The 12,532-nt window shown below is 47.6% G+C and overlaps 1 pseudogene; it reads right to left on the bottom strand.

Moving 5' to 3' along the window:
* Positions 1–5,749: 5,749 nt before the first annotated feature.
* Positions 5,750–12,532, bottom strand: part of LOC123191689 (uncharacterized) — a 68,614-nt pseudogene continuing 61,831 nt past the window's right edge.

Genomic DNA, 12,532 nt, shown 5'->3' with positions numbered 1-12,532 from the left:
GACAGGGCTCGTGTACATGGCGGGGTCGAAACGGAGAAACAACATCGTCGTCGTGTTCATGGGGAGCCAACCGGCTGGGTCGGAACGGAATGCGTCGTCGTGTTCATCAGGAGGGCTTGGACGGAACAGGGGATGGAAACGAGGCCTGGCGTATCGCAGAACGGAGGAAATGGCCTTGTGTTCGACCAACCACATTCGAAACAGGATCCTGTTCATCGGGAGGGGTGTGGCGTACCGCAAAACGGAGGTAACGGACCTCCTACATTCGAAACGGGGGTCCTGTTGATTAGGAGGGGTGTGGCGTACCGCAAAACGGAGGAAATGGACCTTCTACGGTCAAAACGGGGGTCCCTGTTGATCGGGAGGGGTGTGGTGTACCGCAAAACGGACAAAACGGACCACCTACGGTCGAAACGGGGGTCGTGTTGATCGGGAGGGGTGTGGCGTACCGCAAAACGGACGAAACGGACTTGTGTCGGAGTGCTACGGTCGAAACGGGGGTCCTGTTCATTGGGAGGGGTGTGGCGTACCGCAAAACAGGACTCCATGGGATACTGTTCATCTCCACCGTCGACCTCCTCCAGTCTCCACGGGCTACCATCGACCTCCTCCAGCCACCACGGGCTCCTGTTCATCCAGCCTCCACCGCGCGCTACTCCATCGGCTACTATTCAACCACCCCTCCACGGGCACCCCTCCATCGTCTACTGTTCATCCAGCCCTCCAATCCACGGGGTCCTGTTCATCCAGAGGCAACGCCACCGCTCACTGTTCATCCAACCCCCCGCCCCCCTGCAATGCTCACAGCATCCATCGCTTCAGTTAGCAGCAGTAGTGAAGGAATTGCTCGATCGGGTTCAGTTAACAGCCATCGATTGATTGCTCGGGTTCAGCAACGCGTAGCCTGCAGTGCAATCGCTCGGGTTCAGTTAGAGCCCAACACCTCGCTTGGGTTCAGTTAGAGCCAACGCCTCGCACACACGCTCGTACGTGTATGAGAGAAACGCGCATCGCTCGGCCCCCGACCTCCCACCGTAACTGGGAACTCCCCGAAATTTTCCTTGCCCTCGCTTCTACCACTGTTTTTTCCGTCATGGACGACCCAAAGAATTTCATGCAGCTGCGTCTCCGGCCCGCCCAGGACAAAAAGCCCATTTTGTCATGATTTTTTATCATAGAAGTAGGAGCCCACCACATCTATGATGATACCGGGCTTTGTCACAATTATCGTCATAGAAGTGTCATATGTATGACAGAAAAAAATATCGTTCGGCCCAAAATGTCACGGATGTGTCTGTTTTTGTAGTGTTCAACTAGTGGATAGGGAAGGAAAAAGAGAAAGGAGATGCATTAATGGAGGTGGTGTAGTTAGCTAGGAGTAATGAAGAGAGAGAAAGGTAGGTAGAAGAGGGAGAGTAATGGGGGAAAAGTATTGAGGAAGAAGAGGAGTGAGAGAGGGAGGATGGGAGGTAGGGGAAAGGGAGGAGAGGAGATGGGGGAGAGGAGGATGGGTGGGTGGAAAAAGGTGGTGGGGTGCTGCGACTTAGCAGTAGCACGGGATCAAAAATGCGCTACTGATAAGAGCGTAACAGCAGTGCGCTTTTCTCACACGCGCTACTGCTAAACGGGGCCAACCATGTGGAGAATTTCAAAATTAGCAGCAGCAACGTGGGCAAAAAGCGCGCTACTACTACTGATGTAGCAGTAGCACGCACCATGACCCCGCGCTGCTGCTAAACTTAGGTTCTTGGTTACTGTCTGTGAATTTTTGTAGCAGCGCGGTTTAGCCCTCACGCGCTACTACTAAATTTGCATCAGTAGCAGGTTTTTCTTGACTGTGCTACTGCTAATTAGCAGTAGCGCTTCTTTTTGTGGCGCGCTGCTGCTAAGATTCTGTGTATAAGGTTTTCCATAGTAGTGGATACTTCTTGCCATTATTATTCATTCCTCGATTCCCGTGTTATTGTAACCGGAATGCTGACAAGTTTACTGTGATGTGCGAAATCAATACTCCTAGCAACTCCGCAACTCCGTTGCTTGGTAGTTAATGGACAATAACTTCATTCTTCGCGTGTTGGTTATTGAATTATCATCCTAAGATTGATCATGCTACCTAGTCCATATTTCCTGGTGCACTCTCCGATCAAAGAGTTAGGATTGTGTCAATCCCCCGCCCCCTTGATCATATCGTCTTGCCCTGAAAAGCAAGATTGATCTCGAGCTTAGTAACATATCGATGGTTCGTGATTTTCCCAATACCTTCTTGGAAGTATCACCAGGTTGTTCCTTGGCTGTTATGTTGAGTTCGTGATCAGGCTGGTTTTCTTGTAAACCACCCCTTCTCCAAGAATCTTTGTTGGATACCCCTGGGCTAGTTGGTTAAGCTAAACAATAACTTGGAGAGTTGGGAGATAAAAGCTTGCCTAACTTAGTTCGTTCCGAAGGGATATCTTTCCGCTTGTGTCTGTGTTGAAGAAAGATGATATCTTCATCGATTGATCCTCGTGATCAATTGTTGGATCTATTGTCTTGTCCAAACTTTGATTTGAGTGTGGGATCTCGTCAAATCAAATCAGAACCAACGATATTCATAATATTTTCTTACTCGTGGTTGTTTCCTCGAGCATACACCATTATATCTTTTGGGTCTGACCAATGCTATCACCTTGTTCACATAATTGTGGAATTCCACTTATATGGAAACCTAGATGAATTGTTGTTGAGCCCATCAGCAACATTTTTATCTTCTCCATGATTCATGTTGAACATTAAGCTAGTGTTGGAAACTTTTGAAAGCATTTCTTCATGCTAGCTCATGAAGCATATGTTCAGATGAAAGAAGTGACTTCCTCTAATACATGTGCATTTGATGCAAGTTGCTGCCGTGAATTCGAGAAAGTCAATGTTGCTTCCCCTGGAATCATCCCAAGTTGGCCAAGCACGTGCAGAGTATTCTGTGGTCTGTTAGACTGATCATCTTTGTTCCATATGAATTCCGTAGCACACCAAGCCACTGATTGATTTGATCAAGGAGAAGAAGTTCCTTCTTAAGAGCATGCCTTATGCAAGGAATTTGATATCCTCGATGATGGTTCCCCACCTGAACTCGGTAGTGTTTTATTATAAGACTACTATGAGGTCATGCCTGTCTTGGACAACATGTCCACAAGTATGTAGCAGAACCCGCTCATGTTTTGGAGCTTGCTGTCGGAGTTCATTTCCCTAGAATCTTGCAACACCATCTCGTCGATTTGTGTCGCAATCCTTCCTTTCAGACACGATGAGTCTGGAATGTCCTGACCCCAACCAGATCTGAATCTCAGGCAGATATGATTGTTGGAACATTTCCCAAGAACTATAATAATGGTCTCTCTGTAACCCGGTAAAGTGGATGTCGTGGCCAACACACCCAGCCAGAAGACCTATTACTGTAGCAGCTTGATTGAGGAAGTTGGCCACCTCCCCATAAGGATTTCGTAGGATTTACTTCCGTACTTGTTCCTTATGGATTCTTGTGCTCCCAAAGTCCAACCTTTTACTTGATGCTCTAGATACCAAAGCATAGCAATAAATGGGTGGAGAACATTAGAAGCAGAGTGCTAAATGTCTCTCGGTCGATCATCCAGATTTTGTTTCCTTGGCCTCGCCAAGGTGAAATCTAAGAAGGTGTTATCTTCCTTTGCATCCACATTGTCCATCACTATTCGTCATGGTAGTATGACACTACTAGAAAAAAGGTTAGTAGTAGCGCGGGTAAAATGGCTACTAGCAGCGCGGGTACCCGCCTACTAGTATCGCGCTACAACTAATAGTTAGTAGTAGCGTGGGTTAAACCCGGGCTACTACTAACTTTGTTAGTAGTAGCGTGTGCCACCCACGCTACTGCTATTATGTACACGCGCTACTACTAATGAAAAAGTAGTAGCATTGGCAAACAACCAACGCTACTAGTATCCTATATACTAGTAGCACTCAGTTTCCTCCCCACGCTACTACTAACTTATTAGAAATTAAAAAAATAAACCAGTACACATTATTACAAATACAAGATTTATAATAAACCAACATTAGAACACATCCAGTAAGAGCGTACATAATTGACATGGGCTCCTATTTCATGGTTAACTAGACATCGAAGCCAATAAATGAGCCAAATCCCCATCATTATGCATTGGTACTCACAATTGACCACTTCAAAGAACATGCAAGCATGTATGTCATTAACAATTGCAAACATAAGTTTCTTTTTCTACAGTTGTTGTATCTACTATCACATAGTTCCTCATTCTACCTGTTCTCACTCCAATAATAAGAAAAATGAAAAAGAAAATAGAGATAATTTGCCGCAATTGCACTTCAGTGTCATGGATTCCGTTTGCTGCTTCAACATCTCATTATCCTACAGCAATGGAATTTGCCCCAAAATTACCTTTTGCAACAACATAAGATTGCATTGAGATTTCAGAATTAAACATAGGCATATCTCATAGTTTAAAACAAAGGCACTCAATGAAAAAGTGCATAAATTGATAGAAAACCTTTGGCTAGAATAGCAACACAACACATGAGCTACGTTCGGTGGCGGAGCTCACTAATCGGTGGAGAAGGTCGAACTACCAAGTACGTAGCAACACGACAGAGGAGCACCTATGTTAATGCTGCCCACACAGTTGATTTAACTCTTACTAGTTCTTACTAAATTTACCAAGTAATAACTATAATAATAAACGTGTCCAGACCTACTTTTTGGACTTAGGACTCCACATACTGCAGCCTATTTGCTGTAAGCAGTTTGCGTCACTACTAAAACAGAACTGAGGTAGAAAGTTTGGTGATGATCAGATTAAGTTTAACCAACATTTCACAATTCACATTAGCAAAGATTAAAAAAAATCATATGACAGCCCAATCAATTCCTGCTTAACACTTGGAACAAAAAGCATGAAGATAAAACTCAGGAATCAGTAAGTCAGTAAGTTTACCATTGGTCATATTCGAAACATATCATACGCATCTTACATATTACAATGAATGTGTGCATTATGCAGATCAACGGCCTAAGTGGATAATGATCTAGGACAGAATATGATTGAGCACTAGGAGCAAACACGCTGTAATTTTGAAGAACAAAGCAGTGTTCAAGTCCCCAATAGACCACAATCCCAGACAGGAATAGCATTGTTCTTTCTTCAAATTACCATACACGAGGAAACAATGACAAGACTGGATTGTTTTAAAAAAAAGGAAGAGGATGATTAAGTGGTTTTACTTCAGATCAACAACATGTCAAACAAATCACTCTACCAAGGGCACAACTATGAGGTAGGTTGCACCAAACTCTCATCGGAGAGAGGAATAAAAAACGAGAGAGAGAGAGAGAGAGAGATGACCTTCTATCGTGTGGGCAGTAGCAGGGTTGGAGCATCCACTCGCCTCGTCGTCCTCCTCTCACAGCAACAGATTTTTGCTTGACAAGCAGATAGGAGCAGAAAACGCATGCATAAGGTGGCGTCAAGCACATGGCTGCATGTATAACAAAAGGAAAGGCAGCTCTCTTCATTTTCAGTTTCTAAACTAAATACAAAATGATTGTGAAATCTTACGCATAACCAAAGGAAAGCAGATTCGCAAAATCACTTGAACTTGCTTATACTACACATACAAAGTCCATTTTTTACTGTTAATATTGATGTTATAACATGTTCAGTTACAAAGATGCAAACTGCACTAGTGATTTCAAATTTTGCAATCAGCATGAGTCGAGTTGAGTTGCTAACTAACGAATGACAAGCACAGTGCATATACAGGGTAAATTTTATAAATACAGGTGGCCAACGTAATTTATTCAGTTTGAAACTCGTGTGTTGCAAAGTATTGTGGTTCATTTGTTCAAGAATATAGGTAAGTTGGATTGCAAGACCTTTCATCTTCTCCTCTCTGAAAAAAATAATTACTTGCTATGGTGCAACAAGCAGCTGGAGGAAGGAGACGAACTGAGGGTAAGGGGAGAAGAGAAATGCTTACCTTTCCCCACTTTGGAGGAGAACCATTGAATATGTATGAGCATTCAGGGGCCGACCAGTTTGGAGGAGAACCATTGAATATGTATGAGCATTCAGTGAACGCAGCCCCTATCCCCACACCAGCTCCAAGTACAACTGATGCCCAACGGGTTGTTGGGCTACCTATATAAAATAACACAAGTCACAATCATGCATTAGACCATAGATTTAGTGACAATTACTTCACGAAGTGTAAATTTGAGTTCTTCTCAAAGTGTTTCTTTCGGCATATGCCAACTCTGAATAATTAACAAGTAAATAAGATTATAAAATTTGAGAACATTCACGAAAATGCATGAATAATTGCTAGGCAAACTAATAATTATGGATTATCAGGTGGAAAACAGACAATTCACATAGCCAAAGAAATTTTTTAATTGTTCCCTTACCAACATCAGATACACAGTAACAAGTTGCATTGTTTACTTTATAGAACTTGTGAAATCAAACTCATTCTGGATACAAATAAAAGGACTCCAAGTTATTCAATAGAATAGGATACAGGGAAACAGTTTGAGATTAGCTGATAACAAGCATCACATAGACATCAATGGACAAGCCCCTAGAGTTCGAGAATGAAATTTACTTAGTATCGGAGTAATAGGCCACGGGTAGCCTAACCCGAGTCCCTGAGCATTCCAAGACATTGAGCCGGCTGCGCACCTCAAGCATCAAGGATGAAGTACAGCCTTTTGGAGGCCGGATGGCTCAAGAGGCTGGCTACCAGAAGACGGCCAAGCACCAGAAGACGGCCCCAAGACGGGTCGACTCCTAGCAGGCGGCCTCCAGAAAGGCCGGCTCCTAGCAGGCGGCCCACAATGCCCGAAAAGTCTATGCCCCCATTAAGAAGACAAGACAGGATGTGGCTACAGTGTAGCCCATCACCTCCTTATTCAGGGCTGGGTGCGGCCACAGTGCCCCGTACAGGTGGAGATCTCCGCACTGCGTGGCATTGTTGCCGCTCCACCCTCAACGTCACCCCTGTCAGGCAGAGCCCTGTTCCCATGACGGCCTGTTGGTATGGCCTATAGGCGGCGGGCCCTACCAGGCAGCGAGAGCCTGGAGGGCGGCAGGGCCTGACCAGTCAGACCCGAGGGAGACCGGTCTCTAGCAGGCGGCCTACTATCCCCCTCGGGGTTCACGCGCCATTAACCAGAAGAGACGCGGTGAGGCTACAGTGACCTCCCGCCGGACGGCGGGACTGTAGCCACGCCCCCTGTCGGTGTCAAAACCGGCGGATCTCGGGTAGGGGGTCCCGAACTGTGCGTCTAGGCGGATGGTAACAGGAGACAAGGGACACGATGTTTTTACCCAGGTTCGGGCCCTCTCGGTGGAGGTCAAACCGTACTCCTGCTTGATTAATATTGATGATATGGGTAGTACAAGAGTAGATCTACCACGAGATCAAGGAGGCTAAACCCTAGAAGCTAGCCTATGGTATGATTGTTGTTCGTCCTACGGACTAAAGCCCTCTGGTTTATATAGACACTAGAGAGGGCTAGGGTTACACAGAGTCGGTTACAATGGTAGGAAATCTACATATCCGTATCGCCAAGCATGCCTTCCACGCCAAGGAAAGTCCCATCCAGACACGGGACAAAGTCTTCAATCTTGTATCTTCATAGTCTTGGAGTCCGGCCAAAGATGATAGTTCGGCTATCCGGACACCCCCTAGTCCAGGACTCCCTCAGTAGCCCCTGAACCAAGCTTCAATGACGAAGAGTCCTGCGCGCATACTGTCTTCGGCATTGCAAGGCGGGTTCCTCCTCCGAATAATTCATAGAAGGTTTTGAACACCAGGATAGTGTCCGGCTCTGCAAAATAAGTTCCACATACCACCATAGAGAGAATAATGTTTACACAAGTTCAATCTGCCGACGTATCTCGTGGCATGACGTCACACCATGGCAAAGCCTTTATTCGAATTGTTTTTACTATTCCACCTCAGCGCATTTAGCGAAGTGGTTTCCTTGGCGTGTCTTGTCAAAGCAGAGATCTTGTCCCCTTATTCCGGGATTCTCATTAATACGGGCGTGGGTAACCCAACCGCGCCCGTTGGCGCGCCCCTCCATCAAAGGCGAGTCCCAGACGGTCACGGGGACGGCTCTTGGTATTCAACCCCTTTATAATGAGACCAATGCCTGTTCCTTTTCTTCAATCTCAATCGAATCCGCCCCTCGCCTCAGTTCCAACACCCAAGGCTCCAGATTCAGGCGCTTCAGACCTTCGACAATGTTCGGCTCTGACTTACAAGGCCGGTGGATGCCTTCTTCCGTCACGGAAGAAGATGTGCTAAAGCTGAGAGATGCCAGGTATCTAACCGGCGAAATTTCGCATAGGCTGCCTGCCCAAGGGCAAGTCATTCCTACTCCCGAGCCTAGTGAGAGCGTGATGTTCGTGTCTCACTTCCGTCGGGGTCTAGGCTTCCCGACGGACCCCTTCGTGAGGGGGCTCATGTTTTATTATGGGCTGGAATTCCATGACTTGGATCCGAAGACCATCCTCCACATCTCATCGTTCATTGTTGTATGCGAAGCCTTCCTCCGCACTACCCCTCACTTCGGATTGTGGCTCAAGACCTTCAACATGGAGCCGAAGATGATCGAGGGGTGGCAGGCAGAGTGCAGAGGGGCAGTTATAAGCAAGAGGGCTGACACTCCATGGCCCGAGGGCTTTTTTGAAGAGGAGCTTGGTTTGTGGCAACAGGAGTGGTTCTACATCACCGCTCCCAGGGGCACCAGATGGGCTGCGCCGCCTACCTTTCGCTCGGGCCCTCCACAACGGCTGGCGTCATGGGTCAACAAAGGCCTTGACTGGGGGCCGTCCAAGGACGTACCAATGTTGTAGGGCCGTATTCGAGACCTCCAAGAGAGGGAGATCAATCTGGTTGTAGTGGCGCAGGCCATGCTGATTCGGCGCCTTCTGCCCTACAAACGTCGCCCCCTCCGCCTGTGATAATTCAATCCGGAGGGAACGCGAGCTCCCCAACACTTGATGGGTGCGACGCCCGTGGAGATGTATAAACTGTTCTTCTGATCACCAGAGATGTGTCCGGACTTGACCGAGGACGCATGTCTGAGCTGCAATCGCCCGGATACTCAAGTAAGTAGTGCTTTGCCCGGACATGCTATCCATACATTTATCATAAACTTGCCCTTTAAAGAGCTGTCCCTTGAACAGGAATGGATAGCAAAAGCAAAACTAATAAGGTGTCCTGCCCCCCTCCCTGAGACCACGCCGGATCCTGTGTTAACCAAGATGTTGGAGGTTGCGCCTTCGGAAGAGGGCGAAGGGGGGAACAGGAAAGCTACCGCCTCCGCTAAGGAGGTTCTCAAGAAAGGGGGGATCAAGAATCCCTCCCTCCAGGGGGAGAAGCGGACCACTTCTGAAGATCCGGAGGCCAAGGCCTCAAAGCGGGGGAAGAAATCTTCACCAGAGGGTTCTGCGCTGGGAGGAGCCCCGGCTACACTATTTCCCCAAGAAAATCAGCCCTCTAGCAAGCCGTAAGTAGAAAGGGGAGTTTTGTAACAAAGGACATCCATGTTTTTATTTCTGAAGATGAACGAAGTTATTACCTTGTAGTTCGGATCTCAGCCCTTCTCAGCAGAGCTCATCTTCGGGGGATCTTCGTCCGGAGATGATGGAGAGCGAAACGCCTCCATCTGCCGCACTGTCAGGTGGGGCGGACGACCCTGAGGTGTCGTCGGGGAGGGTTTTCTCGAGTCCGGTGGGGCCGGAAGGTTCGGCACCAACTGGTGTACAGTCGGAGGAGCTGAAGGATCTGCTTGGGCGAGCGTCTATCTCAGAAGATCACCGTAGGTTAATGGGTACGGTGATTGAAAGGATTTCATCCGCTGAGAGCGGGTTGCATGAGGCCGTCAGAAGTTTACTGACGGGGTTTGAGGTACACAAAAATGATATATCTTTTGACAGTTTTGCATATAGAATGTGCCCTGTATAGATAGTAGCCCCTAAGACCCGGTACGTTGTCAAAAGCGACAGCGTGTCGAGGATCATAATCTCAGTTGTAAGATGTCTCCCTTCCTATATAGGTGGCGGAGCGTTCGGTGGCTAGACGGACTGATAGATTTGCCGAACTGAAGCGGCAACTTGACGTTGCGGATGCAGACATCGCGCTCGTCAATAAGCGACTTGACGAGTCACAAGGTATGTGGCTTCTCCGCGGACACCTGGTAAGGGAGCTTGACGCCTGTGCCTTACAACATGTATGCTTAATGCAGATGGTGCCGCTGCTATGGAGGACCTTCGGATAGAGCTCGCCTGAGCCAAGGAGCAAGCCAGAAAAAGTAATGCGGCTGCCTTGAAGGCGGCCGAAGAGCTAAAAGCCGAACAGGCTGCTCACTGCCGGAGCAGGGAGGAAATGGCCGAAATGGCCGTGAAGCTGAAGGATGCTACCGACCGCTGCCAGTTTCTTGAAAGAGAACGCCGAGCGGAGCAAGAGGTCGTGAAGAAGGCCACCACCGAAGCCAAGGATGCCCGCTTCGCGATGAGAGCTATGAAGGAGGAGCTACGTCAAGCCGGGGATATTGCGGCTGGAAAGCCCTTTCTGCTGCAGAGGAAGTTCACGGATCCGAAGTATGCTCAGTTGGGCCAACTGTGGGGTGCAGAGGATGCTTATCTGAATTTGGCGGCGAGTGCCGCAGACGCGGTCGCACACTTCCGAGGCCAAAAGGATCACGGAATGGAAGAGCTTTTTTGGTCACAGTTCCATAGTCCAGAGCATCCACTTCCATTAACCGATTGGTTAGCCGAATGGGCTGAGCTAAATAGGTTGTCCGGACTTGCCATGAAGGACGTAGTGACTCATTTGTGGCCAAAAAGGCCCGAGCCGAAGAGTTACGTTGGCTTGGTGCAGCAGTTCCTTGATGCGGTGCCGCATACCGATGCAATGAAATAGTCGGCATGCATAGAGGGTGCACAGATGGCTCTCGCCCGTGTCAAAACAAACTGCGCAGAGATGAAGGCCACCGACGTTGCATCCCAGGATTCAGACAGAAGCCGATTACCTGCCGAGCACTATTTTGAGGAAGTCCTGTAGGGCGCTCGTTTAATAGAGACGCAGTGCTCGAAAAATGTTATGTTCAAATGACATGTATGATTTGTGAAACCATGTTTCAAATATAATATACGGGCTTTTTATACTTGTGCGTTCAAGTATTAAAATACCTCATGTGCGACCGTTAATGTATATGTGTATATAACCTGAAAGATGGCAGTCTTTGACTTCAGCCCCCACGCACATAGTGCGGGGGTGTTTGCAAAAAAAACTGCATTTTCACACTTAATCCAACGTCTTGGTCCTGTGAAGGAGGTGGTAGCGTAGCAAACTAGGCAACCAGACTATAATGCTTTATCACTTTCACTTAGCCATAGGAGTTCGATGGTGGGGCTACTATATAGCCCCTCTCCGAATTTCGGGGCGCGTACCTGACCGAGAAACGGTCCTTCGTTAAAGCGGAGGAATTCTAAATATTCCGGTGGTCGATCGAGTGGTTGACCAGTCTCTCACTATATCATGACAGTCAGTTTTCGGCTTTCTCTACTGAGGTGCTCACCTGGACGAACCGGGGCACAATCGCAGTAGTTCTCCTAGTGCCGTGTTAGCCGATAGAGCGGAACGTAATGCCGCAAAACACAGGAGCCGGGCAAACCGAACATTTCACCAAAGACATGATTCGGAGCTGATGCATATAAGGCCTAACTCGAGACGCCGGACACTCCCTAAGGTATTTTGTCTTTATGAAAACGGGCAGAACAATGCCCTAAGCCCCTAGTGTCCAGGTACACGCAAAAATTTCTGACACGGCCGATGCCAAAACGCCAGCCTCCTCCTTGGTTATAGTGAGAAACCGGGGGATGTGTATCAACAAGAGACAGTAAGAAAGATTTACGTAGGGTCTTAATCTGAAAAGAATCCTTGCAACGGGTCCCTACTGCACGTCTGCGCCTATGTCTCCGTTGTGCCGTATCCTGGACGGGTGTAGCATGGTGTTCATCTGTAAAAGAGAAGAACCTAGTTGAAAAAAAAGGATCGTGCGAAAAATGTATAAACAGAGTATAATTTGAAAAATGAATAAAATTGAGCTTTTTTGTCTCCTATTGTACATGCGTGCAGCCCCTTGTAAGGGGGTACGTGGCTAGTAAGCCCCTTATTTATTTATGTCGGACTCGCCTAACCATGTCCGAGATCTGAATGACCTATTTAGGTGCTTTGATCAGCAAAGCCGGATTAATGTGTGGCTGTCAAGGCAGTCTCACTTTCTTCCATATTCAAGGAACACTCGAGTTTTCCCTTTAATGAGATGATGCCGCGTGGACCGGGCATTTTAAGTGTAAGAGATGCATAATGCGGTATTGCGTTAAAGCGGGCGAAAGCTTCGCGTCCCAATAGTGCTTGATAGCTACATTTAAATGGGGCGATGTGGAAAACTAAATTTTCGCGAAGGAAG

The sequence above is a fragment of the Triticum aestivum genome, chromosome 2A, assembly GCF_018294505.1.
Source record: "Triticum aestivum cultivar Chinese Spring chromosome 2A, IWGSC CS RefSeq v2.1, whole genome shotgun sequence".
Taxonomy (NCBI): Eukaryota; Viridiplantae; Streptophyta; class Magnoliopsida; order Poales; family Poaceae; genus Triticum; species Triticum aestivum.
The sequence above is the reverse complement of the archived record's forward strand: the minus strand, read 5'-3'. Positions and strand labels throughout refer to the sequence as shown.